The sequence below is a fragment of the Aptenodytes patagonicus genome, chromosome 1 (genome assembly GCF_965638725.1).
Source record: "Aptenodytes patagonicus chromosome 1, bAptPat1.pri.cur, whole genome shotgun sequence".
Classification (NCBI taxonomy): Eukaryota; Metazoa; Chordata; class Aves; order Sphenisciformes; family Spheniscidae; genus Aptenodytes; species Aptenodytes patagonicus.
In genome coordinates, this window is record NC_134949.1 from 122547109 (window position 1) to 122572436 (window position 25328).

Below are 25328 nucleotides of genomic sequence, written 5' to 3' on the forward strand. Positions count from 1 at the left end.
GAGCCCGGATTGGCCGGAGGAGGCCGGCTCCCTGCGGCGCTCCCGGTCTCTGATTGGCGGCACTCGCCTGCCCGTTGCTCGGGGGGCGGGAGGGAGGCTGCGGCCGCGCGTCAGTACGGCGGCTGTGAGGGCGAGCGCGAGCCAGGGCTCCTCCCCCCGCCGCCCGCCAGACGGTGGCTGAGGAGGCAGCGGGAGGGGATGGTGCGTCTGGCGGAGGCGGTGGCGGACGCCGCTTCGGCTCCTCCATCCCCCCCGCCGTCGCCATGGGTGTGAGTAGGGCCCCCCGGCCCGCGCAGATATGAGGTACTGCCCAGCGGCGGCGGGAGGGGACGAGGAGGAGGAGGAGGAGGAGGAGGAGGAGGAGGGGGGGACCCTCACTGGGAGGGGCGACGGTTCACCCCAGGCCGGCGGCGCCCGGCGCGCACCCGCGGCGGGGGGGCAGCGGCGGCGCCTCTGCCCCGCGCTGCCTCTGCCGCCCCCCGCCTCCGCACGGTGCCGGCGGCCGGGCGTGTCCCGGTGCCCGCGCCCGCTGACAGGCGCCGGGTGCCCTGCACGGAGCGAGGCGCCCTGCTCCTCCTCACCTCCCTCAGTGCCGTGGTCGTCGCCGGTGTGGGCGGCCGGGGGGGGGGGGAGGCGCGGAGCCGTGAGGTGGGCGCCCGCGGGTTGCGCCCCCCGTGCGGGTCCGGCGCCGGCTGCTGCGCGCTAGGGCGGGCGCCGCTGCTTGCCTTCCTCGGGCTGGCCTTTTTTTACTATTATTCTTTCAATTTTTATTGGTACCTCATCGGGGTGGGTTTCGCGGGTGCCGTTTTCGCAGCTACGGTTTTGCGGGTGGGGAGGAAAGCGGGGCAATGCGGCGGGGGGAGCGCCCCGCTTCGTGCGCGCTGGCTCGGCGATAGCACAGCCCTCGCCGTCACAAGACAGCCATCGCTCCCGGAGGGAGCCGTGTCCCGGCCACCCGTGTCCTCCGGGGGATCTCGGACGTGGAATGCAAGGGGCGGGTTGTGCGGCTGCGGCTAGCGGGTTTCCCTTTAGCGCGTTAAATAACGATTATATCTGCTGCCTCCGTCCTCTTTGCTCCCTGCCCCTTCGACGCACACGGTCCGCCCTGGTGCGAAGTGGAGGAGGAATGCCATCCCTTACGGCTTGGAAAGGGCACACGACCAATTGAACGAAGGACTGTTGTCAGGGCGTCAGGAAAAGGAAACCGGTACATGGTCGGGTTTTTGTCCCTTCATTTCTGTTTGCCTCGGATTAGCAGACAACTTTGTGGATAATATTTCCTGTGGACATCTTTTGTTCTGATTCAGCTGCTTTTTTTTTTTTTTTTTTTTTTTGGAAAAAAGTGGTTTTTGCTTTTAGAAAACAGTATTTTCTGTGAACTCTGCCTTTCTGTGGGGCGTGAACGTCATGATAGGGAAAACACTTCCATACATCATTAAAGTAAGAGAGTATTGTTTAGTAAATAACTCTTGTCGGTAAAATAACTAGCGTTCCAGATGTGATAGTGTGGTACTCATTAAAGCAAGAAACACTCTGTTTTCCTCTACCTCTTCCCATGCCCCAGTTCTAAGGTATGCTTTTTGTTTAGAGCTTGTATGGCAATATATATTTAAGGTAATAGCTATGTATTTTGACAAAATATTTGAAGTCAACCTCCAAATGTGTGTGGTTTTTCCTAAATCAAAAAGCCAAACTGTGTATTTAGGTACTGATGACTCTGGAGAGTGTTAGACTGTGCAGTGTTACTCCACACTGTGTTAGACAACCTTTCTTTCTTTCTTTCCTTCTTTCTTTCTTTCACCTTTTTGTTCCAGTCGCCAGTAACTCCCCTCGATGAGTATGACCAGGTGATGTTTTTATACAGTATACTTTTTAACATACCAGTGAATTGATTACTGAATTCCTTCTGTTTTAAAATGCTCACACTGCATCTCCAAAGCCCTGCTTGAGGGGGTGAGGTATGGAAGGAGTCATCTTGCATGTCAGCTGTATTCAGATTTCCAAGTACAGGAGTGTACTTGCTTGTGGATGATGAGGAGGTGTACTGATTGCATACAGAAGTACAGGTAAAGAAAACAGCTGCATTCTTTTTGTTAACTTACAATTTAGGATATGCAGCCATCTATGTTTAGGCGTGCGTGTAAGTCAAAGCGGCTTGAGCCATTTTAGCTTGCGTGATTAGCACTTGTATGCTCTCACTGATTTTGGCAGCTTTACAGGGGTCATGTTTCGTACAGATGAACAGTTTCTCCAGTGTATTAGCCTCAAACTTCATGTGAGCTGAGTGGGCTGTTCTTCGCACTTGCTGCTTCACAAACCACACTTAATTCCTTCAGTTCTAGTGTTCCCTCTATAATATCCCACTGTCTTTCATTCCAGATAAGATCCTTCTCAGAGTAGCTGTGTTTTCTTGATAATTTTCCTTTATATCCTGGTTCAGTGGAATAACTGCTTAGAAACAGTAAAATAAGAATTGGTATCTCAAAATAAACCAATGACCTGCAGTACCTGTTCTGTCTCTTGCTGCTGTTAGCTGTTTGGTGGAAAGTCTGCATGCCCTTTCCTTAATACCTCTAATCATGCAATTAGAATGGATTTGGATTCAGGAAAGGATGTGAATCTAGCAATTAAATCATTCTAAATGATGATGTTGAATAGCCTTTTCTGGTCTATCTTTGTACTGTAATCATAGATTGTAATTTTAGTTTTTAGTAGGATAACATCAGGGAAAATAGGAATATAAGAGTTTCATTTGTAGAATAAAAAGAGAAATAAAAAAGTTAAGGAAAGTGTCAGCAATGGCTTGAGGAATGGGGAGAAGATCATCATGGAGAGTTATCAACTATGAACATTTGTTCATGCTGTCTTTAGTAATAGAGTAGAATAAATCATAAGCAGAAAGAATTGTTTGTAGTACACATTTCAGGTGGGGGTGGCTAACCCCCATGCAGTTAACTTGCATGGAACCGAAGAGATCAGAATTTTTTTTTTTTACTGTAAAAATAAACCAAAGATTGCTTCTGCTCCTGTTGTCTGCTAGAAACTTTGAATGCTCGTTGCTATTGTATTTAATACAGCTGCTGAACTTGAAATGCCCCCTACACAGTAAGTTGGTATTGTTTTTACTTGTGTAGCATGAAATTGGATGGTGTGGTAGACAATTAGAAATTTGGTCCAGTCTGAGATCTAACGATAAATTACTTGTGCACATAAAACTTTACTGTGAGGTGCTAAAATTTCTATGTGATATGTGGCAAAAGTAGTTACCCTCTTTTTAAGAGTACACCTTCTAAAATTAAAAAAGAATGTAACAGATTCCACTGATGATTTTTGGGTGGCGTTGTTATTGTAGGTATGTCTTGATATTTTAAGTGCAGATTGCAGTATTTGTGACTGTACTTGCCAATCCTTCATACAACAAAAAAAAATTGTATAGTTTTGGGGTGTACGTGTAGATGTCTAGTTAATCCACCTGTCCAGAACGAATCCCTCTAGATAGCTGTGTGTGTGTGGACGGGGTAGAGGTGGTCAAGGTCTTGTTAGACCATGCACCGTTTGTATAGGAGAGATTAGTTTCTGATTACTGGTCTTAAATGCTTTTCTACAACTGAAACTGGAATTTGTCTACCTACTTCAGAGTGTCAGAGGATTAACTTCTTGGCCAGAACAGAAAATTAATGGGCATTAAATAATTTTGTGTGGAGAGGAGTGAAGAGAGGTATCCTCTGTCTTCCCCAGAAAGGTGTTTGGTTTTTTTTTTTCTTTTTTTTCTCATGCAAAAGGTGCATTTTTACAACATTCCCTTCATTGCAATCGGTCAAAATGCAGAAAAAAATAAATTACATAGTACATACTTGGTTTGGTTTTCTCTTAGGAAATGTATTAAACTTACATATGTTGGATATTACATTTTCCTTTTTCATGTGTTGTTTCTAAGGTAATTGAACTAATTAGTGCTAGTGTCATTTCAGTGGTCATCTTTCCTTTTCTCTGTAAAATCAACTTTTCACAAGCATTGTGTGTGTAAAATGTGTCTGGAATTTTGAAATAATCATATTATTAATTGCCTGAAACCTAAATCTCTGCTGTATATTTCTCTTTCACAATAGTTCTCAATCTCCCTTCCCTCGCTCTGTCTCTCATAGTTGTGTGTGCCCACAGGATATTTGTGGTGACCACAGTTTTGACAGTTGAAATCTAAATACTAAGGATTTATAAGAGTAAGTTTTTGTGCGATGGCAATCCTTGAAAATCATGGGCTTGATGGTATGTTCTACTATTATAGATAAATATATTAGTACTAATATTATAGAATAGCAAGCCCTAGTAATAATATTAAAATAATTTCACTGAAGACTTGTTGTCTCAAGAGTTCAGATTTTCCTTTGTATTTTGATGGGTAGCTCCTTCTAATTTCCATGGGGATTCTCTACCTAAGTATCTTTTCAGGATCTAGACCCAAGGATGACTAATCTGCTGTAAATGACTGGACAGTGGTTCATCTTTGCATCATTTCAAGATACAGTTTTACTTGCTCCATCTAACTATTATCTACAAATTGTGCATTTATTGATATACTTCCAAAATACAGAGAACACCTGGGTTTAAATCTATGGTTTCTGAAAGAGTGTTCACGGAGAGCCACCTGAAATAGTTGGGACTTCTCTAGAGGATTCATAATGAAACTCCTTTGTAGCACATTGCTTTCTGTACTTTCATACATAATTGTAAATAATATTTACAACAGTTAAATATACCTATGAAATCATTCATGAGCTATATATGAGGACTGACTTACAGCATTTAGAAAACTTCTAACTCAAACCACACATAATATATCTAAAGTAGTATCTTTGGAAGTTTACTAGTTAGCTACTTATCTTTTAGCGATACTTTCTAAAGATGTTTTCCAAAGGTAATTCCCAGACTGTACAACTGAGAATAAAGCAATGGAAAGTGAAGTTTTTAATGGAATATATACTTCATAGTAGAAGCTTTCAGCTAGAGTCATGCGTGCTGTGAGCAGGTAGTCTGGCTTTACCAGCATCCTTGACAGTTAACTGCAGTTTTTATCTTGTTCTGGTCTCCTGCTTTTTGAAGAAAGAAGCAGTCAATTTCTGCGACTGTTTGGTGTTATGATTTGTATGTGTTTTTACTGAACACTGTGTTATACAGTAACTAAATCACCTTCATTGTATTAACTGCCCACAGGTTTCTTCAACAGAATTTTTAAGGCTTAAAGGACTAAAATAAACAATTCTGTATGAAAATTAAAGCTGTATGTTTGAGTGCTTACTGAAGATACTGAGTGGCAAGTAATGTAGAGCACAGATTTCTAGTTTCTCAAATTTGACAGCCAGAGTTTCTGTACTGATAACTTTATTCGGGTTTGAAGACCATCATGCCACAGCTTACCAGCAGGCAGCTTTCCTCAGCTTTTTCCTTGCTTTGTAATCAGAGACATCTGTAGAACCATATTAAGATTTTGAGGTAAAGACTGTATGCTAACTCTTAAATGAGACAGAAATTGTTTTAAGCAATCAATTACAGTTTTGCAACATGTTACAAAGTAATTTGTCAAGAAATGTAACATGCAAATCAAATTGTTGCATTCCTTCTGTGATTCTGCAGGCCTGCTAAGATCCAAAGGTACCTATATCAGAGTTGCATTGGAGAAACAAGAACTTTTATTCATGTCTGATAGTACTTTTAAATCTCTCAGTGTGAGTACCTAGAAACAGTATATGAGAAAAATATTAAAATGATGTCTAGTTGTATGTTTAAGAAAGAGCAACCACCCATCTTGGGGGAAAAAGAAAAAAAGTATCTATTGTTTTCTAAATAATGCTTATCCTGCGAAATATACAATTGAACTGTAAAGGAGAAGTCCAGTATTGACTAGTGTTCCCATACAGAATAGAACAGTCTTGGGTGTCCGTTTAACTGAAGAAGCTGTGTAAAGTCAGCTGCATATCTAACTTTCAAAAGTCAAGGTGAGTTTATGCAGGGACACTCAGATGCTTATCAGTGATGGCTATCTTCATATTATGTTACAATTTAATACCTATAGTTGTGTTTTGGAAACTTAGTGCTTGTATATTAAGTGTTCATATGACTGATCTGAAAATTGAAGATACCATCGAGCTAATTTTGTGTTTTGAGGTCACCACCTCTATTTAAAAAAAGCCTCTTATTAGTAACTGTAAAAATACATTTTTCATGTACTCTAGCTTTATATTACAATTTCAAATTAACAAGCACAAGAATATGGACTGCCCTGTAAATTGTAAGGTGCAATATTTAACACTTTTTTAAAGTAAGTTTTTTAATAGGTCATGGCAGGATTGGTCAAAACTTCAGTGTTATTTTTTTCTGCCAGTCTTGCAATGAAAGAAGATAAAGGTGAGCAGATCTATTCAATTGCCTAGTTCCAGTTATATTACACTATGTTTAGACATTAGCTTCACGTTGTTAATCCCTCATCCTGCAAGCTGTTCTGTATGAACACGTGCTTGTACCCATACAAAGCCGGCAGTTGAAGAGAATCTGTTGCAATATATAGATGCACCTGTGAAGAGTTCCTTGCAGGTATGTGGCCTTCAGCCGTGTACAGATTCTCTACGGATTCCTGTGTTTGTGGTGAGGCAGTTTAGACAGAAGCTCAATTATCCAGTGTAAGGTTCCAGTAACTTCCATAAATCTTCAGGGTATTTTGTGGAAGTAAGATTCTTTCTTTCTTACAGAGAATCATGAACTAAAGCTGACAACTTCAGAGTTCTGTTTTGTAACAGAATGCCAGTAATCTGATCATGTAGCAAAGGAGATGGTGTAATAGTTTAAATTCTTGCACGAAAATACTGATATTTTTTCTTTGGATCATGTGTGAGTCCGAGTTGGATAAACTTGTTTCTCTGTTTTTCTCAGGCAGACAGATAGGCTCCTGTTATACTCGGGGATTTTTCTTGGTTGGTTGGTTGTTTTTGCATGGGCATCCAGTATAATTTGGCTTTGTTTAGATAGCAGTTCTCTGACCTGGTCCTTCGGTGCATCTACTGCCTGTGCTACTGCAATGCTTGCTTTCCTAGCTCCTTGCCTTCACTGGTCAACATTCTTCTTATCTGTTCTTTTTTCCTCTTGTGTCTGTATTTCTTCACTTTAATGATCCTATGTATTTCAGCATTATCTGAAGGCTGGCAGGTGTTCTTCCTCACTTAAGCTTTGTATTTCGATGTTCGTTGATTTTGTTCTGTTGATGTTTGTAAGAGCCAATCCCAACAAGGAAAGATTGTGTAAACTACTGGAAATAGTTTGTAGAGCTACCCAAAATAGTTTTAAAATTTTCTCACAAAGAAGCATTCCATTTTAATACCTCTGTTCTGCAGCATGTACTCAAATTGCAAAACAGCATAATAAACAACAAAGAGAAGAAGGAAGAATTTTTTGTTAGAATCAAGTAGTGTGGAATTAAGTTGCTGTAGGTATTTGGGCAAGTACTAAATGTAAAAACTAGACATGTAACAAGGCTTCCCCCCCCATTCTTTTCCAACTGTTCCTTACAGTTGACTCTTTTTTAATTCCAGATTGTAAAACTTAAATTCAGAGGAAAAGTTCAAAACATAGAAGTGTTAAAATATGTTTTCACATGGCAAGGTCATCTATACTTAAATTCACGGCCGGACATCATGGATTTTGGAGGTGTTTAATGACAAAGTTTGAAACCATCCATTATCCAGCTTAGAAGTCTCTGCATGTTCTGCTGTTCTGTACTTACTCTACTTAAAACCATAGTAAGCAATATAAATGCTCATAAAAGAACAAATAGCAGCCTCCTATCAAACTTAATATGCTAATTTTAAGAAATATGAGAGAAATTAAGCTTGTCTTGTAGATAGTGTCTGCTGAAAAATGGTATTGCTTCAAGGAAATGTTGCCAAACTCTATGATGACATGGGCAGAGGAAGAAGGCGAAGGCATTTCATTTTTTGTGTGGTGTAGCACCTGACTAGATGTAAAGTTGGCATTACTGATAAGCTCTGACTGGCTGTGGTCAGGAGTCAGTGGTATCAATAAGTCTGTCTTAGTGTTGAAAATTCCTGTTTGCTAAGAGCCCTTCAGATGGCATTAGTGGTACAAAGAGGTTGATATTGGACTTCAGAAGAGATCTTGTAGTCAACGTGGAACTAAAACAGTTGTATCCTCCCACTCTAATAGTGGGTTCCTCCCACTATTATGCTTTTATGGTCTCTGAACTAGGCTTGCTGATAGGAAGCTGCTAAGGGTGTTATCCATGCTCAGAACATGCTTCATTACCACAGTTCTTATCAGAATAATTTGAATGGAGTTAAGGCTTGTGCAGCATTTTCACTTTTACAGTTTCATGCTTTTTTGATTCATCAGTCATCCTTTTTGCACAATCAGAAGTTATGGATGAACCGTAAGTCACATAGCTCTGCACAATAACTGGAATCCGTTCTTGTGAAACAGAAATATGAAATACTCCAGATGCAGTGCTGACTTTAACACGTCAAAGGCAGCAATGGATTGATTCCTTAAATGTGTTGCAAATGTACATTTGGTGCTATTATTTAAGCTCAACATCTAATGCTGAGAGGATTGCTTAAAACTTGCATTGTCTGTAGATGATGCAAGCCAAACAATTTTGCTTTGTGGTTTCTTTTTTTTTGAGAAGGGAAAAAGATGCATCCTTTTGAGTGAAGTACTCAATGTTATTCTGAACTGCTGACAAATGCTGTTGTATGACTTTTAAAAAATTAGCTTATTTGTATTAACTCGTTGGGTGAATTTAACCCAAAGAGTTTAATCTGCTGTTGTTTTAGAACTTACAAACAAAACCATGAGTCCTTATGTAATAATCCAGAAGTCTCCCTAAGTAAAGCTGTCTTCGAAATAAAAAAAAAAAAAACAAACCCCAAACCACCACCAAACCCTGCGTGAACTTACCTGATGTGTTCTACAAACTTATGTAAGATCTTGATACTTCGGTGCTTGCTCCTTTTCTTCTTCTGTCTTAGGAAATTTGGCAAAGTTTTATTTTAATCTCTTTGTGTTACCTAAGACTTTTCAGGTGATGTTATGGGGAAGATCCTGGTGAAGACTGTGGACTAGTTAGTGACAGCATTTGTGTGGGCGGTTAAATGGAATTTAAAAGCTAAATTTGCATTGGAAGCCTATTGTCCAGAACCAAGTGGTAGTGTTTGACATGCTGTGTGAATAAGAAAAAAATAAAGGAGTATTGGATTAACAAAAGCAACACAGTATTTTTTTGTGTGTGTGTCTGAGACTAACCATCTTAGCATCAGATCATCTTAATGCCCCCAGATTACAGCTACTGTTGTTGTGGGAGAAAAATAGAAGAGTTTGAAAACATTTGATAAAACCTTTCTTTAAAAGAAACAAGACCAAAACAAACAAAAATGCTGAAGGCAAGCCTTTTCGATGTGAACATCAGCTGATCCTACAGTCTAACTCTTAATTTGAACACGGTCTTTGCACAGCAAAGACTAAATTTGATGTGATGTGGTATCTCTGAGTATTTAGGCACCACCATTTGTTTATGCTGTTGCTTGTTTCTTTTGTCAAACTACAACAGAAAACTTTAGGTTTCAGTATTACAATTCAGAATTTCATGGGCAGGTGACAAACTGGTAGGATCTGGGCTAGTTTCACTCTGCTCCTGCTTGTGTCTTGATACAGGCTTCGGAGTCCTTACTGCGAAAGGAGAACTGTAGGACTAAAAAGTAGGAATATGTAGAATTGTTTTTCTTTTTTTCTTCCTGGTCTCACCATTTGCTCAGAGGCAGGGATAAGAGAAATGGAGCTTTGACCTTTCGGTGTTTTTGGCTGTTATTAGTTGCTGGCTTGAGGAATTGAATGTGTTCCAGGGATGACATGTTAGCTGAAATTTCAACAGACTGAAAGACTGTAGTCTTTTCAGCTGGTAGTTGTTTCTGGATACTTGGTAGGCTCCATTGATAGCTGAATAATAAACCTTCTGCCTATTGTGTGTTGTTTTTTTTTTCATGGAGTTTTAAGGACTTTTGTATAAGTGAGAGGGAGGATTCCTCCTTTGGTGGTTTTGATAGATGATAAAGTTTCTGTGATCAGAAATTGCATGAAGCTTCAGAAATAATTTTGCATTTTCTTCCTGCTCTACCTGCTTGGAGCAGGAAAATGTTACACTGTAGCTCCAAGGAAAACAGGATTCCCTGCTGGAGTTGCTTAATTCCTAGAGTTTCTGGAATTTGTTATGGCAAAAAGTTCCTGCTTTTCCTGGATTACCTTCATCCAATCCTGAATTAAACCACCTGGGGTTTGTTAGGAAAGGCAAGGTACAGGCTAGTTGGGGCAGGGCAACAACTACATTAAAATAGCTTTCCTGAGTGTATGTAGGGAATATAATCATACTGCATCTCTTAAATGGTGATCTTCAAAATCAAAATTAGGCATTCTGCTTGGGAAGTTCAAAACAGTGACAGAAATTTAGTCCTCTTATTTAAAACAAAACAAACAAACCCTCAAAAATCTGCAAGCATTATGAATCAAGAAAGCTGACTCAGCTAGCTAAACTTTGTGCACTGAAATGAAACCTAGGAAGCCTGCATATTGAAATTCTTGTGAAATTTCCTTTTGTGTGGAGGTTTATTGTGCTTTACTATCCTTTCCCAGCTTCAAAAAGGAAAAAAAAAAGGGGAGGGGGAAGGGAGAAATAAATAAACTTAAAAAAAAAAAAGTTAATTGAGTACTCCAGAGAGAACAATGCATGCAATTACTCTCCACCTGAGATACTTTGTAGCTAGAGAGGTTTAAAAAGACAGTAAATATAAGGGGCAAGAAAAGGACAGAAGGCTACAAATAGTGCAGATACACTAGTATGCAGGTTTTCAAACTTAGTTTGCTCTGATTATTGTTTTTAAGGTGGCAGCAGCAGTTTCTAGTTCTGTACCAGGCCACGTACAAGAGGAAGCGCTTGGATTTTCTGACAGTCCTCAGGTACTTTTCTGGAGTAGCTTAGATACTTACGATGAGCCATGCTTTACAGCTGAGGAAGAGAGACGGAAAAACACTAGGTTAACAACATCAGCCAAAGAGGAAAAATGGGAGCCTGTCTCAACTAAGGTATTTTAAACATCTACCTGCTGACTTCAGTTGTTATCCCTGTACTATATGTAGGGAGGTTGAACTTTTTTATGGATACGCACATCAGGAGACTTATAGCAGGAGTGGTTGCATCTGAACACAGAGACAACCAAATTGCTGCTTTCTTTTGAGAGCTTACAGAACCCAAATTACATACGTGTGCAGCTACCACTGTGGAGCTGACATGTTCATGTGGCTGTTTGTTTTAAATCTCCAGAAGATTCCTTAATAGACTCTTACAGGGGACATGTAAGTATTAATAAAGTTGGCCTGTTGGTCATGTGGTGATGGGAGTAACCAGTGTGGAAAAAAGTGTCACGGAAGTGCTACTCCAGAGGAGAGGCTTCTTGATTGTTGTGTCTGTCCTTGCAGAGTAATAGCAACTTGCATGCCTACAATTTGTGTGTCTGTTTATTTACCTATTCCTGGTTATCTGATTTGTTCTAAATTGCCCTAGTTTTGTAATGACCTCAGATATGCACTGTATCTTGAATCACAGCAGTGAACATACTTTTCTCCTCCCACTAGGAGGCTAAATTTGTTGGGAAAGTATTTGGCAGTTGTATTCAGTTCATTCTGTTTGAAAAATATCTCAGCAGCTGGTTGCTATAGAATCATTATATCTCTTCCAGATTTTAATGTTTAGTGGGTTGGATACAGTGGGGAGGTTATTGGCAAGGTAACTGAAAAAATGTGTTAAGTTCTTTCTCTCTTGGGGTGATGCTGGCTTAGTGCCTCTTTGTGGGACTTCTTTATTACTGTTTTTCAATGGCTTGCATGAGTAGTACTGCTGGTGGATGCTGTGACCTCTGGCACTAAGTATCTGGTTACTCATATTTTTGGCCAGGCTGTAGCATTTAATGCAATGGCTCATTTTTCTTCTTGCATCTTTGTGTATCAGTTCAGTTGGTATGCCAATCTAGAGATAAGCATTTAAAAAATGAGGTTGAACTGAGTTTCTGTTATAGGACTGCAACACTTAACTTTGCACTAAAACCAATAACAAAATTAGATCTCTCTTGCGACTGTTAGATACCAGTTGGAACAACTATGATTCCCCCCCTTGCCCCCGAAGCCTTTTGGGTTTGGGTTGTTTTCTGTTTTTTTGTTGTTTTGGGTTTTTTTTTTCTTCATAGTGCTTAATTCACAGATGATTTAGGTATGTCGCTGGGGCTTGATACTCTGAAATTGCTTTTTTCCAAAGCAGACCAATTGTGTCACAGAGAGAATCTTTTCCAGGGTTCAGTTATATTGACACATGCAGTCCTCTAGAAGATCAAATCTTAAGGATTTGTCTATGTAATCAAAGCTTTTTTATTATTCAGAAATAAATCAGCCTGAAACATAGGCTATGGTCAGAATGGTTCATGCTCTTCATCTTGTATCCCTTCAGAATTTTTTAAGAATGGCCTTCTCTCAAGGGTTGGCATAAGCTATGTGTACTGTTATAATGCCTGTATATTGTTTGCATGTTCAAGCAGGTATATGTTTAGTTCTGTCTTAATATTCTAAATGTTTTAGTTCAGAGGCAGTGTGATAGCTTTCTTAATTGTCAGTAATGGAATTAATTTCCCAGAAAGACCCATGGAAGACTACGCAAATTTCAAAGTAGGTTAATACAAGGGAACAGATGAGTAGAACAGAAAACTTACTATGTTTGTGTAGCCTGATGTTGGCCACCAGCTGTCATTTCTAGCTTTAGCTCTGACATACCAATCCCTGTTTCTAGAAAGTTTGTCTTTTCTATTGTTGTTAGACAGTAGGTTTCTTCCTACTATTTCCCAACAAGTAAATAGTACACATTGTGCTGAGGTATTACATTTTCTTGTTTGTCTTCAATGTTTGCACTGTTACCCAGATTCTTTGCCTCTATTTCAACTTGATTCTTCCACTTGGTACCTTCAGTTCTCTGAGGTTTTTAACACTGCATGCTTTGACAACGTACCGGCTGCTGGCAGTCAGATTTCTTGAGGCCTCTGTTAAGACTTCATTTTTGGGCTGTTAAACCAAGAGGAACTTTTCAAAAGGCTAAAGTAATGATTGCAGGGTTGGAAGATGCTGATTTGTCAGCTGGGTCTAATTGAAAGTTCTTTCTCTTTTGTTAGTGTCATGGTTTAACCCCAGCTGGCAACTAAGCACCATGCAACCACTTGCTCATTCTGCCCTCCAGCGGGATGGGGGGAGAGAATTGGAAGGGTAAAAGTGAGAAAACTCATGGGTTAAGATAAGAACAGTTTGATAATTGAAATAAAAAAATAATAATAAATTGTAATGGAAAGGAATATAACAAAAATAAAACGCAGGAAAGTCAAGTGATGCAAATGAAAACAATTGCTCACCACCAACCGACCGATGCCCAGCCAGTCCTTGAGCAGCAGCCCCCCTGCCAACCTTCTCCCTAGTTTTATTGCTGAGCATGATATCATATAGTGTGAAATATCCCTTTGGTCAGTTGGGGTCAGCTGTCCCAGCCGTGTCCCCTCCCAACTTCTTGTGCACGCCCAGCCTACTCGCTGGTGGGGTGGTGTGAGAAGCAGAAAAGGCCTTGACTCTGTGTAAGCCTTGCTCAGCAGTAACGCAAACATCCCTGTGTTATCAACACTGTTTTCAGCACAAATCCAAAACAGAGCTCCATACGAGCTACTATGAAGAAAATTAACTCTACCCCAGCCAAAACCAGCACAGTTAGTATCTCGAAGGAATTGGAGGTGCTGGTTTTTTACTTTCTCCCCACTCCTCAATCGTTTCAATTCTCAGCTGTACAAGCAGTGATTAAATGAGCCATAGACAAATGTATATCCAAGATACTTGTGTTATTCTCTCATTTGTCATCATGTATTTGGCATTTAAGAACTGGTAGTCAAAATAATTAGTGAGATTTTTCAGCAGGTCTTAAAGTAAGAACAAGAACTGTTGCCATATAGTAGAACTCCTGTAGCTCGAAACAGTTGTCATAGACATTGTTCGTTGGAGAATTAAAAAGAAAAAGGAAAAAGAAAAAAAGCGTGTGGGTAAATGGCCTCTTCAGTCTAGAATGTCAGTGCATCTCTTGGCAATGCTTGCTGGTGGGCTTTATTGAGGATTACTTGCTGCTGCCTTTTTCTCCTGTAAGCATATGAACTGGCATTTTTTTACTGGAATTTTTTTCTTGCATAATTTGGGATTTCCTCCTTAAAAGTTGCACTAAAACAGCTGTATATTTGAAGGAGTACTTTGACTACTTGGGTTCTGAAACTGTCAGCAGCAGTATTTAAGCAGATGAAAACTGAGGCATGTTCATCTCTATAGGTACTTTTTTGCTCACTTATGTGAGAAACTAAAGTTGATTTGACTTATATATGAGATTTATGCTAGTGCTGCTCTGGAAACTTTAAAAGTGATAGAAAATAATACTGTAGCTTTAGGAAAATTAGTTATTGTCACTAGATTTTTCAGAGGAAGTTAATTTAACAATCTTACTCTTGCTGTGTCCCACACTTATAATTTACTGCTTCACGGGACCTGTTATGACTGTTCACAACTTTGGAACTGAACATGTCTAATAGAAAATGCTGTATATCATACTTGGCATATTTAGTGCCTCCATTGGTTCTTGATTAGACATGTATTCATTGTTCTGATGTCAAATGGTGGTTGAGTATTACTACCTTTTTCTTTCCCCAAAGGGAGATGAGTTAATTTTGAGGCAGAAGTTCAGATTCTTTCCCCTGCAAGTAGCCAACTCTTCTTTCCAGTATGTTCATTTTGTCTTTTGCCTTTCATTTCAAGCGCCTGTAAATGCCATGTGTATTTTTCAGGAGAGTTGAAAACTAGACTGTTGAGTTTTTGAGAAAGGCTTTTTTGTCTGATGAAGGTTTGATTGCAACTGCTTCAGTACATGGGGTTTTTTAACAGCTAAATATTGACAACTTAGTTTTTAATGTAAAATATCTTTAGCCTACACTTCTCCTACAGACAAGTGACTACAAGAAAATCTTGCTTGCCATTTTAGAAGGTAACGTATTAGCTGCAATGATTGGTGAAGGAGTGGATGCTTCATTATAATGCCAGTTTTCATTTTCGGGTCTTAACTCAGAAGGTAAAATGTATTTTTAGAATCCAGAGTTTATTTTTAAAATCTTGTCAGTTGCCAACTCTTAGAGTATGCTGTGCTGTACTGAAGCCAGCCAGTGTGAGTTGAAAAATTACTGCTGAATGTACTGCCAATTATGCTAGCCTCTGCTCTTCCAAGCTTCCTTCACAGCTGTCCCTAAGCCTCTTCTGATGATGTCTCTGCTGCAGTAAATGGCCCTCAAGCTATCTTCTGTTGGAGTCGTAAGGCTCAATTTTCAAGGTAAACTTGCCCCTATTTTTAACAAGCCAGACCGAGAAATAAAGTAATCCTGATTCAGTAGTGAAAGCACTTTAAAAGTTGCACTCGCTTCTGGAGTAGGCTGAATGAATGGAGACTGTAATCGTTTTAGCTGTCAGGTTTTAATCCACTACTGCAAATGTGAGCTATAAATTGTGCAAACTTGTATTCCTTCTGTGCTATAAATTGTACAAACTTTTCATAGCTATCATTCTCGCATGAAGATATATTAACATATTTGTAATGGAAAGTAAATGTCATTTGTAATCTTAAACTACAGATCTCTGCTATTTCTTCCCCCATGTATAAGTGTGTGTGTGTATATATATACACACACACAAACACACACATAAACCGGATTCATGACCTACAGATGCGATCCTGTTAGCACAGTTAGGTGGGCTCCTGTTCCTCCAATAAAAAGAGGTTCGTCTTTCTCCAAGCAATTTTTGGTACCTAGCAATATTATTTTATTGCTATATTAATACTAAGTGCCTGTTTGAATGACCAAAAAGTGGAGCATCTTGAAAAACTAATGTTACTTACTTAATATGTTTTTTTTAGAAGAAATCTTACTAGGGTACTGTTTTCAGTTTGTGGGAAGTGATAACTGAATTAGGTATGGCCTATGTCTGCCACGGATATTGTGCTCTCTGGGCTGGAAATCAAGTGACTTATGAGAACTACTTAGTCAAATTAGACTAGTAGATTACAGTCACCTAAACAGCTAGAAAAAATGAGAATCCTATATATAAAGTCCCATTTTAAGATGAGATCAAACCTGGTCAACTGGAGTGCAAAAAACTGCCTTACAAAAAGGCAGAAGAATTTCTTAAATTCACTTTTTTAAATTTGAGAAAGATTAAAACTGCTGCAAGTGAGAAACATCCTTTGCATCAGGAGAACTAAATTCACTAAAATATCTCCACTATGGTAGCATATGTATAACATCCCTTCTGTTATATGTAGTCAAATGTTTTTTCAATCTTACTACATACGTGTACACAACTATTTTATCTGAGCTGTTTATTTCAGAATCTTTCTGAGCTTTGGCTGCATGCTTTATCCTGAACTTGAAATCAGCATAGAAAGGAAGGAGCCGTTTTGAGGTTAAGCTTAAGGACTAGACTTATTTTTCTGGTTTGGGAGGCATATCAGTATATTGGTCGCTATCAGTGTATGTCTTTCATCCTGTCAATCTTGAAACCATAAGAGAGAATAATATGCTGAAGATGCACAAGTTTAACCAGCTTTTCAGGAGCTTGAGCTGTAATTTTTAACAAAGCATGGGAAGTAACATTCTGTAATTTCTCTTATGTTGTTACTGATGGCAAGATTAAAAATGGAGAGAAGGTAGACAGCTTCTTAGCCTTTGTAATGATGTAACTTAAACACTACAGATTCCTTTTTTTAGTGTGGTTATTTCCTCTTTTTATAGAATTAGATTTTTAGGCATGGAATTCTCATTTTAGTGAAGATGATGTAAACTTCTTGACTTAGTCCCAGGATTTCACTTGGTAACCTTTTAAATTCATACTAGAGGTGGCGCCTCTGATTCCCTGCAAACCGTGGCTTTGTCTTGACAGACACTAACTTTCAGTGAACCAAAGTAAGCTCATGGCAACAAACATACCAAGAGAAAACAGTCTGGGTGAGATGTAGCGCTGATGACTTCTGTAGGAATTTGAAGTTCACGCATTTAACAAGATGGCTGGAGTCTTTCACTTCTTCAACATCTGTGTCCTACAAGAACCTTGTTCAGGGCTTGTCTTGTGAGGGAAGATGAAAAAGAAGGGGTCCTACAATCCTATTGACTACTTTAAAGAAGAAATATACTAATCTCTAGGCAAGCCAGATCCTAAAACAAAGTTCTGTCTTCAGTTCATTGTTTTGTGTCATCGCTGGGTGATGGGTGTAACATCATCTTCTGAGTGTATTTGATCTCTTCTCAAAGTGTGCAACTTGGCAAGCTTAATCTTTGTGAGGTTTTATATGAGCGCTGTAAGAGCTGTGGGAGTTTGATGGAGGAATGGGATGAGTTGTGTTTGAACTATGAGGTGGATGAACCGTGAAGTCCACTGTAGCATCATGCCCTTCCTGCGCTTTTATCAGGCTTATCTTGTTTCAGTCTTTGTTGGCCCTCCTCTCTGTGACCTTTCCTTACTACTCCCCATATAAATGTTTCATCTCTTCACTTACTTTTTTCTGTCCCTGCCTTTGCTGAGGAGACAAGTCTCTTGAGGACGCAGAATTCAGGGTGTCTCTTCATAGTAATCAACCTGCTGCCACCACACAACTTCAGTGAATAAGGATCATATTGTTACATACCAGCAGAACTGTACTTATATGTGTAGTTGGGTACTGATTAATAGTTAGCATGTTAAAAACTTGCAAATGTGAGGGTTTCTAAGGAGTTCAGTGGCTTGTTTTCATAGCTGTCTTCACTTTCTGCTTGAATCAAACTTGAAAGGTTTTTTACATCTATTATGTTGGGAAATCAGAGCATTGTATTACAATTTTGCAACTTGATTTTTTCCTAGTCGAAGATAGCCCTACAACCATAATGTGACTTTTAACAAATTTTCCTGATTACTAGGTACTGAAAAACAGATGACTTTTGAAGTACCCACAGGGGAGAAATTTGTAAGCTACAGTAAATAAACCTCCTCATGCTGCAGATTTGTGACTTACAGTAGATAAACCATTAGCACTAACAATAACGTTAATGTTCTTACCCTCTTTAAGGAAAGGAATTTTTATCCTGGAAAGGGGTATTAAGGCATTTCAGTACAGGGAAATTACTCTCTTCAGTATTATTAACCATGCAGACTTCTAAAGGTCATTTACAGAAGGACCATAACAAAGTAGCCTGCTTTCCGGAACAAGCATGAAAAATGCCTGTGCATATGGTGCCCTCCCCCTGTAACCTGCATTCTTCAGAGGAGCCATCTTATCAGCTATAAATATTTATATACTGAGAATGAGCACCTCTTTTCTAACTGCTTGATGTATGTATCTTTTAAAAAAAAAAAGTCGTGTCTTCTGTATCTAGTTTTTTCTCTTGGACTTTGTTTGTGTGCATGTCCTGGTTCTCTCTTGCATAGCCTTGAAATAATTCCCAACCCTTGGCAGAAATGCAGAGTGTTTGTAGCCTGGAACTTGGCGACACCATATTTGAGTGATCCCATCGCTCCCTCAGCTGCTTAGCAGTTAGAAAGTGCTGCTGTGGAATAGTGTTTGCAACATCCAGCTTGTTATGACTAAAGCTGAAATCTGTCTATTCTTCCAATAAACTCTTGCTTCTACCTGTCTCTTTTTGTAGTGAGGAAAACCTTAACCTCACTGTATGTGTGCTTTGAAGGAGTCTGTACTGCATAAATACTTGTACCTCAACTCTAGTGAAATATATGGAAAGCCTTCCTTTTTTGTGTGTCTGTTTTTATCATTTCGTTGGTGCCTCTGAACTTCTTACCACCACTGGTAATGTATTCAGCAGGATTATTCCTGTCCTTCTATCTTAACATTTGAAGAATCTTTTACCCCAACGAAGGATTGAAACTTTTCCGATTGTTGTTGAGATGCAGGAGACTGATTTATGTGGAACTGATAGAAAGCACACTTGTCGTCTGGAAAGGAAACTTGTCACATGCCCTTACACAATTTTTTGTGCCATTCAACTACACTTGCAGTCAACTGATAATTCTGTTTAATATAGAAATAGGATTTATATGTGGAATACGCTTTTTTAAAATTTTTATATATGTATCTACCATTTACCATTTCATCTTGCAAAACATTGTTCTTTCCCTTATCCCATTGCATATATCAGCGGCATAGCCTTGTGGGCACACCTGAAATGGTTTTGCTCTTTTGTGAAAATTCTAGGCATTTTGGAGGGGAATCGGTACCCTGATGGAAAAAGGAAACAGAAAAACCTTACTTTGGGATATACCCTGCCTTACGCAGTTAAGCCCTTTTTACTTCAGTTCGTTAGTGTGTTCTTAAGCATATTTTAAATAGGAGACATTACCTCTAGCAATTGAGCTTTAACATACTGAATTCCTTGTTTAAGCTTTATGCAACTTTTGCATTCTTGACAATGTAGGAGAATCCTTTATCCTCCATATGTACTGTTGTCTGATAAGCAACCTTTCTAGTGTAAGGAAATACCTTAATTTTACAAATGCCCAAGGGTCTGTCCTTATCACTATGTGAAAAATAGCACAGGAAGTTTCAGTATCTGTTCATTCAACATTTGCATTTCTTCCCAATAAAGCTGCTATTTAAAGTGCCGTTTTGTCTTTTCATTGTCTGCTGGAAGCATATTTGTATTAAATGGTATACTACTATCTTTAGGTAACATCAGGTAGATCTTTGGAATATTTTTTTTTTTCCCCAAGGTGTCTTTTCCTTTATCGAACTACATACCATTGCTTTAATTGGGTTGGTTTTAAAAGAAGTATATAATTTTCTGTAAAGCTGAGAACCGATGACCCTACTTATGGAAAAGAGTTCCAGATGTTAGCACAAGTAAAACTAACTAAATAAAATGGTCTGCTTCATAAAAGAAATGAAGCTTCAGTAACTAACTCCTTGCAATATGTCAGCTGCTTTAGACTCAAGTATGTTCTCTATATTAACCTCGGAACTATTATTTGTATTGTTTTATTACTGAAGTTCTCTAAATATTCTGCTAAAGGTGCCTGCCTTTAGGTGATCTTTGATTTCAGAGAGACTGAGGAGGATTATTGAATTGTATTCTGTATAGCAGGTACTGCTTATCGTATATGTTTCTTATTTGAAGTCGAAAAGAGATTGTGTCCTCTTCTTTAATCTCTTTTTAAACACAATTTGTCACGATTTCCTTGACTAAAATGTAGCATTTATTCACTGTGTTACTGTTTTTAGAGAACTTTGGCCGAGTCCTCTTAAAGCATGTTGTGTGCCAAATGAGTAGAAGCCAAAATTTGGTAATCTTTGTATGAGTCAGTGCATGCATACTTTCATTATTTATATATATTTATATTATATAAAAATAATTTCATAAGTCAGAACAGTTTCGTCTGTTCATGCTTTTTCTAATTCTATGTCATTTCCTACGTAGTCTGTAATATTTCCTAAAGGGTCAGGATCATCTACAGATGGAATACTGGTTTCTTCAAATAAGTTAGTATGTTGTCATGGGTTGACCTTGGCTGGCTGCCAGATGCCCACCCAGCAGCTCACTCACTCCCCTCCTCAACAGGATGAGGGAGAAGATGGGGTGAAAAAGCTCGTGGGTTGGGATAAAGACAGGGAGATTACGTAACAATTACTGTCATCGACAAAACAGACTTGGCTTAGGGAAAATTAATTTAATTTATCACCAGTTAAAACAGGTTTGGATAGTGAGAGACAAAGACAAATTGAAACAAGACCTTTCCCCCTCCTTTATCCCAGGCTCAACTTCACTCCTTCGTTCCCGACTCTTCTACCTCCCCCGTGCCCCAGGCAGCACGGGGGGCTGGGAAGCAGGGTCTGTGGTCAGTCCGTAACAGGTCCTCTCTGCTGCTTCTTCCTCTGCATGCTTTTCCCCTGGTCCAGCGTGGGTCCGTTCCACAGGCTGCAGTCCTTCGGGATAAACCTGCTCTAGCCTGGGTCCTCCATAGGCTGCAGTGTGGATATCTGCTCCATTGTGGTCTCTCCATGAGCTGCAGGGCAATACCTGCTTTAACATGGTCTCTCCAGGGGCTGCAGGGGATCCCTGCTGGGGTGCCTGGAGCACCTCGTCCTCCTCCTCTCACCTTGGTGCTCGCAGGGCTGTTTCTCACACTTTTCCCCTCACTGTCAGGCAGCGTTTTGCCCTTTCTTACACTTTCCTGAGGCGCCACCATCTTGGCTGAGGGGCTCAGCTGTGCCCTGCTGTGGGTCCATTGGAGCCTTAGAGAGGTCACCCCTGCAGCCCCCCGCTGCTGGCACCTGGGCATCTTGTAACAAAAAGGATTTAACCTTGCTGTTTGATGCTAAGTGACGTGGTGCTCTGTGTAGATACACACACATATGAAGCTTGTACTACACATATTATTTTTATAGCTATATACTTTTTATTACATATAAATTATATGTGTTGCTTGTGATGAAACCAAAAGGGTCAGATAACTGGGGTGAATGCAGTACTTAGATCACTGCATTGTACACAGATATATTCAATTGCCTTACAGTGCTGGGGTCAGGACTGTACCTGTGTGTTAGTGCCACAGAGCAGAGAATATCCTGGTGTGTGCTGCATCTGTAGCTTTATAGGTCAGTAAGATGTTTTTAGGAGAATATGAGAATCCTCATAATTAAATGTTAGGAATTTTGTTAAGTGCTTGCTTAGTCAGTATAACCCCAACAACTGGAACTATAACCTTCTGCGGAGTGTTTGTGCGACCCCTTTCACTGGGAAGTTCTGTTGTGGAAGAAAAAAGTAATTTCCAGAAAGTTAGGAAAGCATCCTCATTTTCAGGATTTGTTTTAATGCCTGTTTTGTTCTTGCCCCAAAGAACAGGCTTCTCTCACAACATGCTGCTCAGTGGTGCTGGGCAATTCACTGAGAAGTGATTTCTTTTTGAAATGAATTTTTTTTTTTTTTTTAATAAAACAAGAACAATGAGCGAGTCTGCCATTCACCTTCATTGCTTTGGGGTCTTTTATTTTGGTGAAGTGCAGGGAGGTTAGCCATCCCTTAGGGATGCTACTCATGTTCAGGGCAGGTTCAAGGAATGCTTATGTATTTTGTGAGGTCTCCTTCAGAGAGTTTTGCCCTGAGATCAAAGTTCTTGAATTGACATTCTCAAGGAAATCAATGACTAATTAGAAGAAAAAAATAGAGGAGTAAGCCACAGAGAATGACTGTTACCAACCTGTGTCTGAACAACAGGGTTAAGTGTGACCAGAAGGAAGGCGAATAACAGAAATACTTGTCTAAATGACATAATATATGTCTGTTCTTGGATCTGAAAGTGCTCCTAATGTCATGCAGAAGAGTTAGGAAGACAGAGCTTTGAAGAGATTCAGAGTAGAAGGCATACGGGTGGGAGATGTTGGCTACGTCAGTCAATAGTGATGTGGTCTGACACAACTGCTGATAAAGCTTGGTAGGCGCTGAATAATTCCTCCTATTAAAGCACTGTTTTGAAAATCTGCTTGATGAAATCTGCTATAGCAAACTGCTTTTGCCATACTGCTGCATTTATGTAACTGATGATCCCGTTTCCTCTAAGAGTTCAGAAGAGCAGATGCTTATGAAGGACAAACTGACCTACACTGGAGTAGTTCAGAGAACAGAGCCATCTGTGCTTTTCCTTATATCACCAACTTTATCCCATCTCTGCCCTACTAGACCTTTTTATCTTATGGTTTTGCCTAGGAGGAGGGGAAAGGGAGTGGACACACAGATCTTGAACTCTCTCAGCTTACGCTTGTGCTGACTCTGGGCTTTTTCTTCCTTCTTACCCTTCCCCCAGCATAACTGTTGCTTTGGGGCAGAGGTGGAGAATGTGAAGTGAAAGAACTCAGAACATCTGGTATTTTTTTTTCTTTTCCTTTTTTCATTGTCCCCATTTCAAATGATCAGCTATCAAGTTCAGACAAGAATGGGGATTTGCACAGCATAGCTACACGGGATTAGGTTAGGCCTACAAGTAATGAAGTCTTGGGATAGAAGTCCATCACTGCTGTCCAAGAAAGACTTGATAGCTCTGACCTATTCCTTTGGCTGTCCTCTTTCCTCTAAGAGCATCAAGCTGGGTTATGAGTCCTTTGATTCCAATCTGTCTAATGTTAGAGACAGTTATGTTGGCCTACTCAGAAAGGAGGAGCACAGATCTAAACTGTGTCCGTAATTTCTTTGCTTTTCAGTCCGGTGACTGAAAACACAGCTCACAGGTCCACCATCTCCACCACCCTATTACTTCTGAGCTCATGCAGGGATATGAAAAAGGAATCCTTGCGGTTAGGGTGGCTTTAGCTGCAGTGGAGGTAAGTAGCAATGATAGATGAAAATGTTGCATTGAGAAGGCAGAACACTGGAGTAATGCTGGACCAATATGATGAAACATGGGAGAGTTCACGTAGAGTTGTGTAGTGGGAATCTGTAGGAAAGTGGGGGAAGAAATTTATCAGCTACCCTCTGGTATATTTACATGACCTTCTTGACTTGCAAGTAATATAGCAGTGTCCACCTCGCTATAGGAGGTGGCCCAAGGGGGAGTGGAAGCAGTTGTGCTGTGACAGTTGATAGAGGAATAACGAAAGAGTTAATCTGCAAAAAAAAAAAAGGCATAATCATATTATTCTGTAGTTGGGCTATTTCTTGCTGAGGCAGTAAAGGAAGAAACAAGGTTACTTGTTATGTGGACTGGAGAGATTAGAAAACTGGTAAGGGAAAGATGCCCAGTGAAATAGAAGTGATCCAGTGCTACACAGGGCTTTCAAAACAACTGTGCTCTACTCTCTGAAAAGCTAGAGTTAAAAAGTTAAGAGTGGCTAAGTTAAAGGTGAGATGTGACTATCAGCCTCTTCTTGGAATAGTACACTAATACACAAATAACATAAAACTAGCACTTAGGTATTACAGAGCACTCAGACTTTGCTTTCTTTTTGCTAAGGCTGGACTCCAGGCTTTGGCCACTTTTCTCTTTTGTTCTGAGTGTATCTTCCAAGTGCCATTGCTTAGTGATCCTCAACCCATGGAGACAGCCAGATTAACAGTTCTGAAATAAAGCATGACTGCCTTCATTTTATGTAATGTAAATAGCAGAACCAATCTGCTTTATCTGATTCTGTTAGCCTTCAGTATAACTATAAACCATTACTTACTGGCAGTTGAGATCACTGCTCAAGTTCAAGTTTGTGAAACAAAATAGACTTTGAGTGTCTAAGAGAGCACAATACTTTCACATCTAGCAGTGATACCATTCATTTTCCTTGTCCTCCTTACTGAATCATTCTTGAAGTTAATGCCAGGCTACTGTTAAGGCTATCTTGTAATTCTTGTGTTTCAGATTTTTAGTGTAACAGAAGTTGTTTTGAAGGGGGAGGGGTCAGAACTTGCCAACTGCAATTGTGTTAACGAAGCTTTTTAACAAACCCCCAAAACAAACAAAAAAAGAAAACAGCTTATTACTACACCTCTGTAAGTAAAGACTACTAAAAAGAAAAAAATGAAAGTTGTGAGTGCTAAGAAACTCCTAAAAGTTTGATCTAAAAATAAGAAATGAATTCATCCTTTACAAGGTCTGGGGTTCAGAATGAAGTAAAAAAATATTAAAGTGAAAATAAAACAAGATATTTATTTTATTTTTTAATAAGGGTTTTAGAAACAGTTGAGTGATGCAGTGGATTTTCCATCATGTTAAATCTTTTAAAATGAAAGCCAGCCTTCTCTTTAAAAAGATACTGTAATTCAGTCACAGTTCACTCAGTACTGGAATTACTGGGTGAAATGCTGTCAAGATTAAAAACAGCCTATGTATGTACTACAAGATTAGAAACAGCCATTCAAATTGTGCTAGCTAGACTATACAACAAAATGATCTTATCACTGCAGCCTTTGCTTGCTTTCCTCCTAATGTTAATTCCATTTGATTAAACTGGGAACTCCGTAAGGGAAAGACTTTTGCTTTGGTTATATAGCCCATACTATCCTGAAACATTTTAACTGTAATGCTTGGGAGCTGTTTGAGTACTGTTGGTAATATGTAGTCATCAGCAACATTTCTTACGTGGATGAAGATGCAGAATGTAATGACTCTGGAAGATCCCCAATTCTTTAACTTCTCATTTCCAACCTTATAAT

The 25328-nt window shown here is 39.6% G+C and overlaps 1 protein-coding gene across 4 annotated transcripts in view; it reads left to right on the forward strand.

Annotated features, from left to right (window-relative positions):
• The first annotated feature begins 156 nt into the window (after nt 1-156).
• Nucleotides 157-25328, forward strand: part of ITSN1 (intersectin 1) — a 149387-nt gene continuing 124215 nt past the window's right edge. For 2 of the 4 annotated variants that reach the window (XM_076353473.1, XM_076353492.1), the window contains exon 1: nt 157-303. The gene's annotated coding sequence lies outside the window, so the exon portion shown is untranslated. Of the gene's footprint in view, nt 304-1116; nt 1208-25328 lie in introns of all 4 variants that reach the window. The other 2 variants (XM_076353482.1, XM_076353501.1) reach the window with 2 other exon arrangements.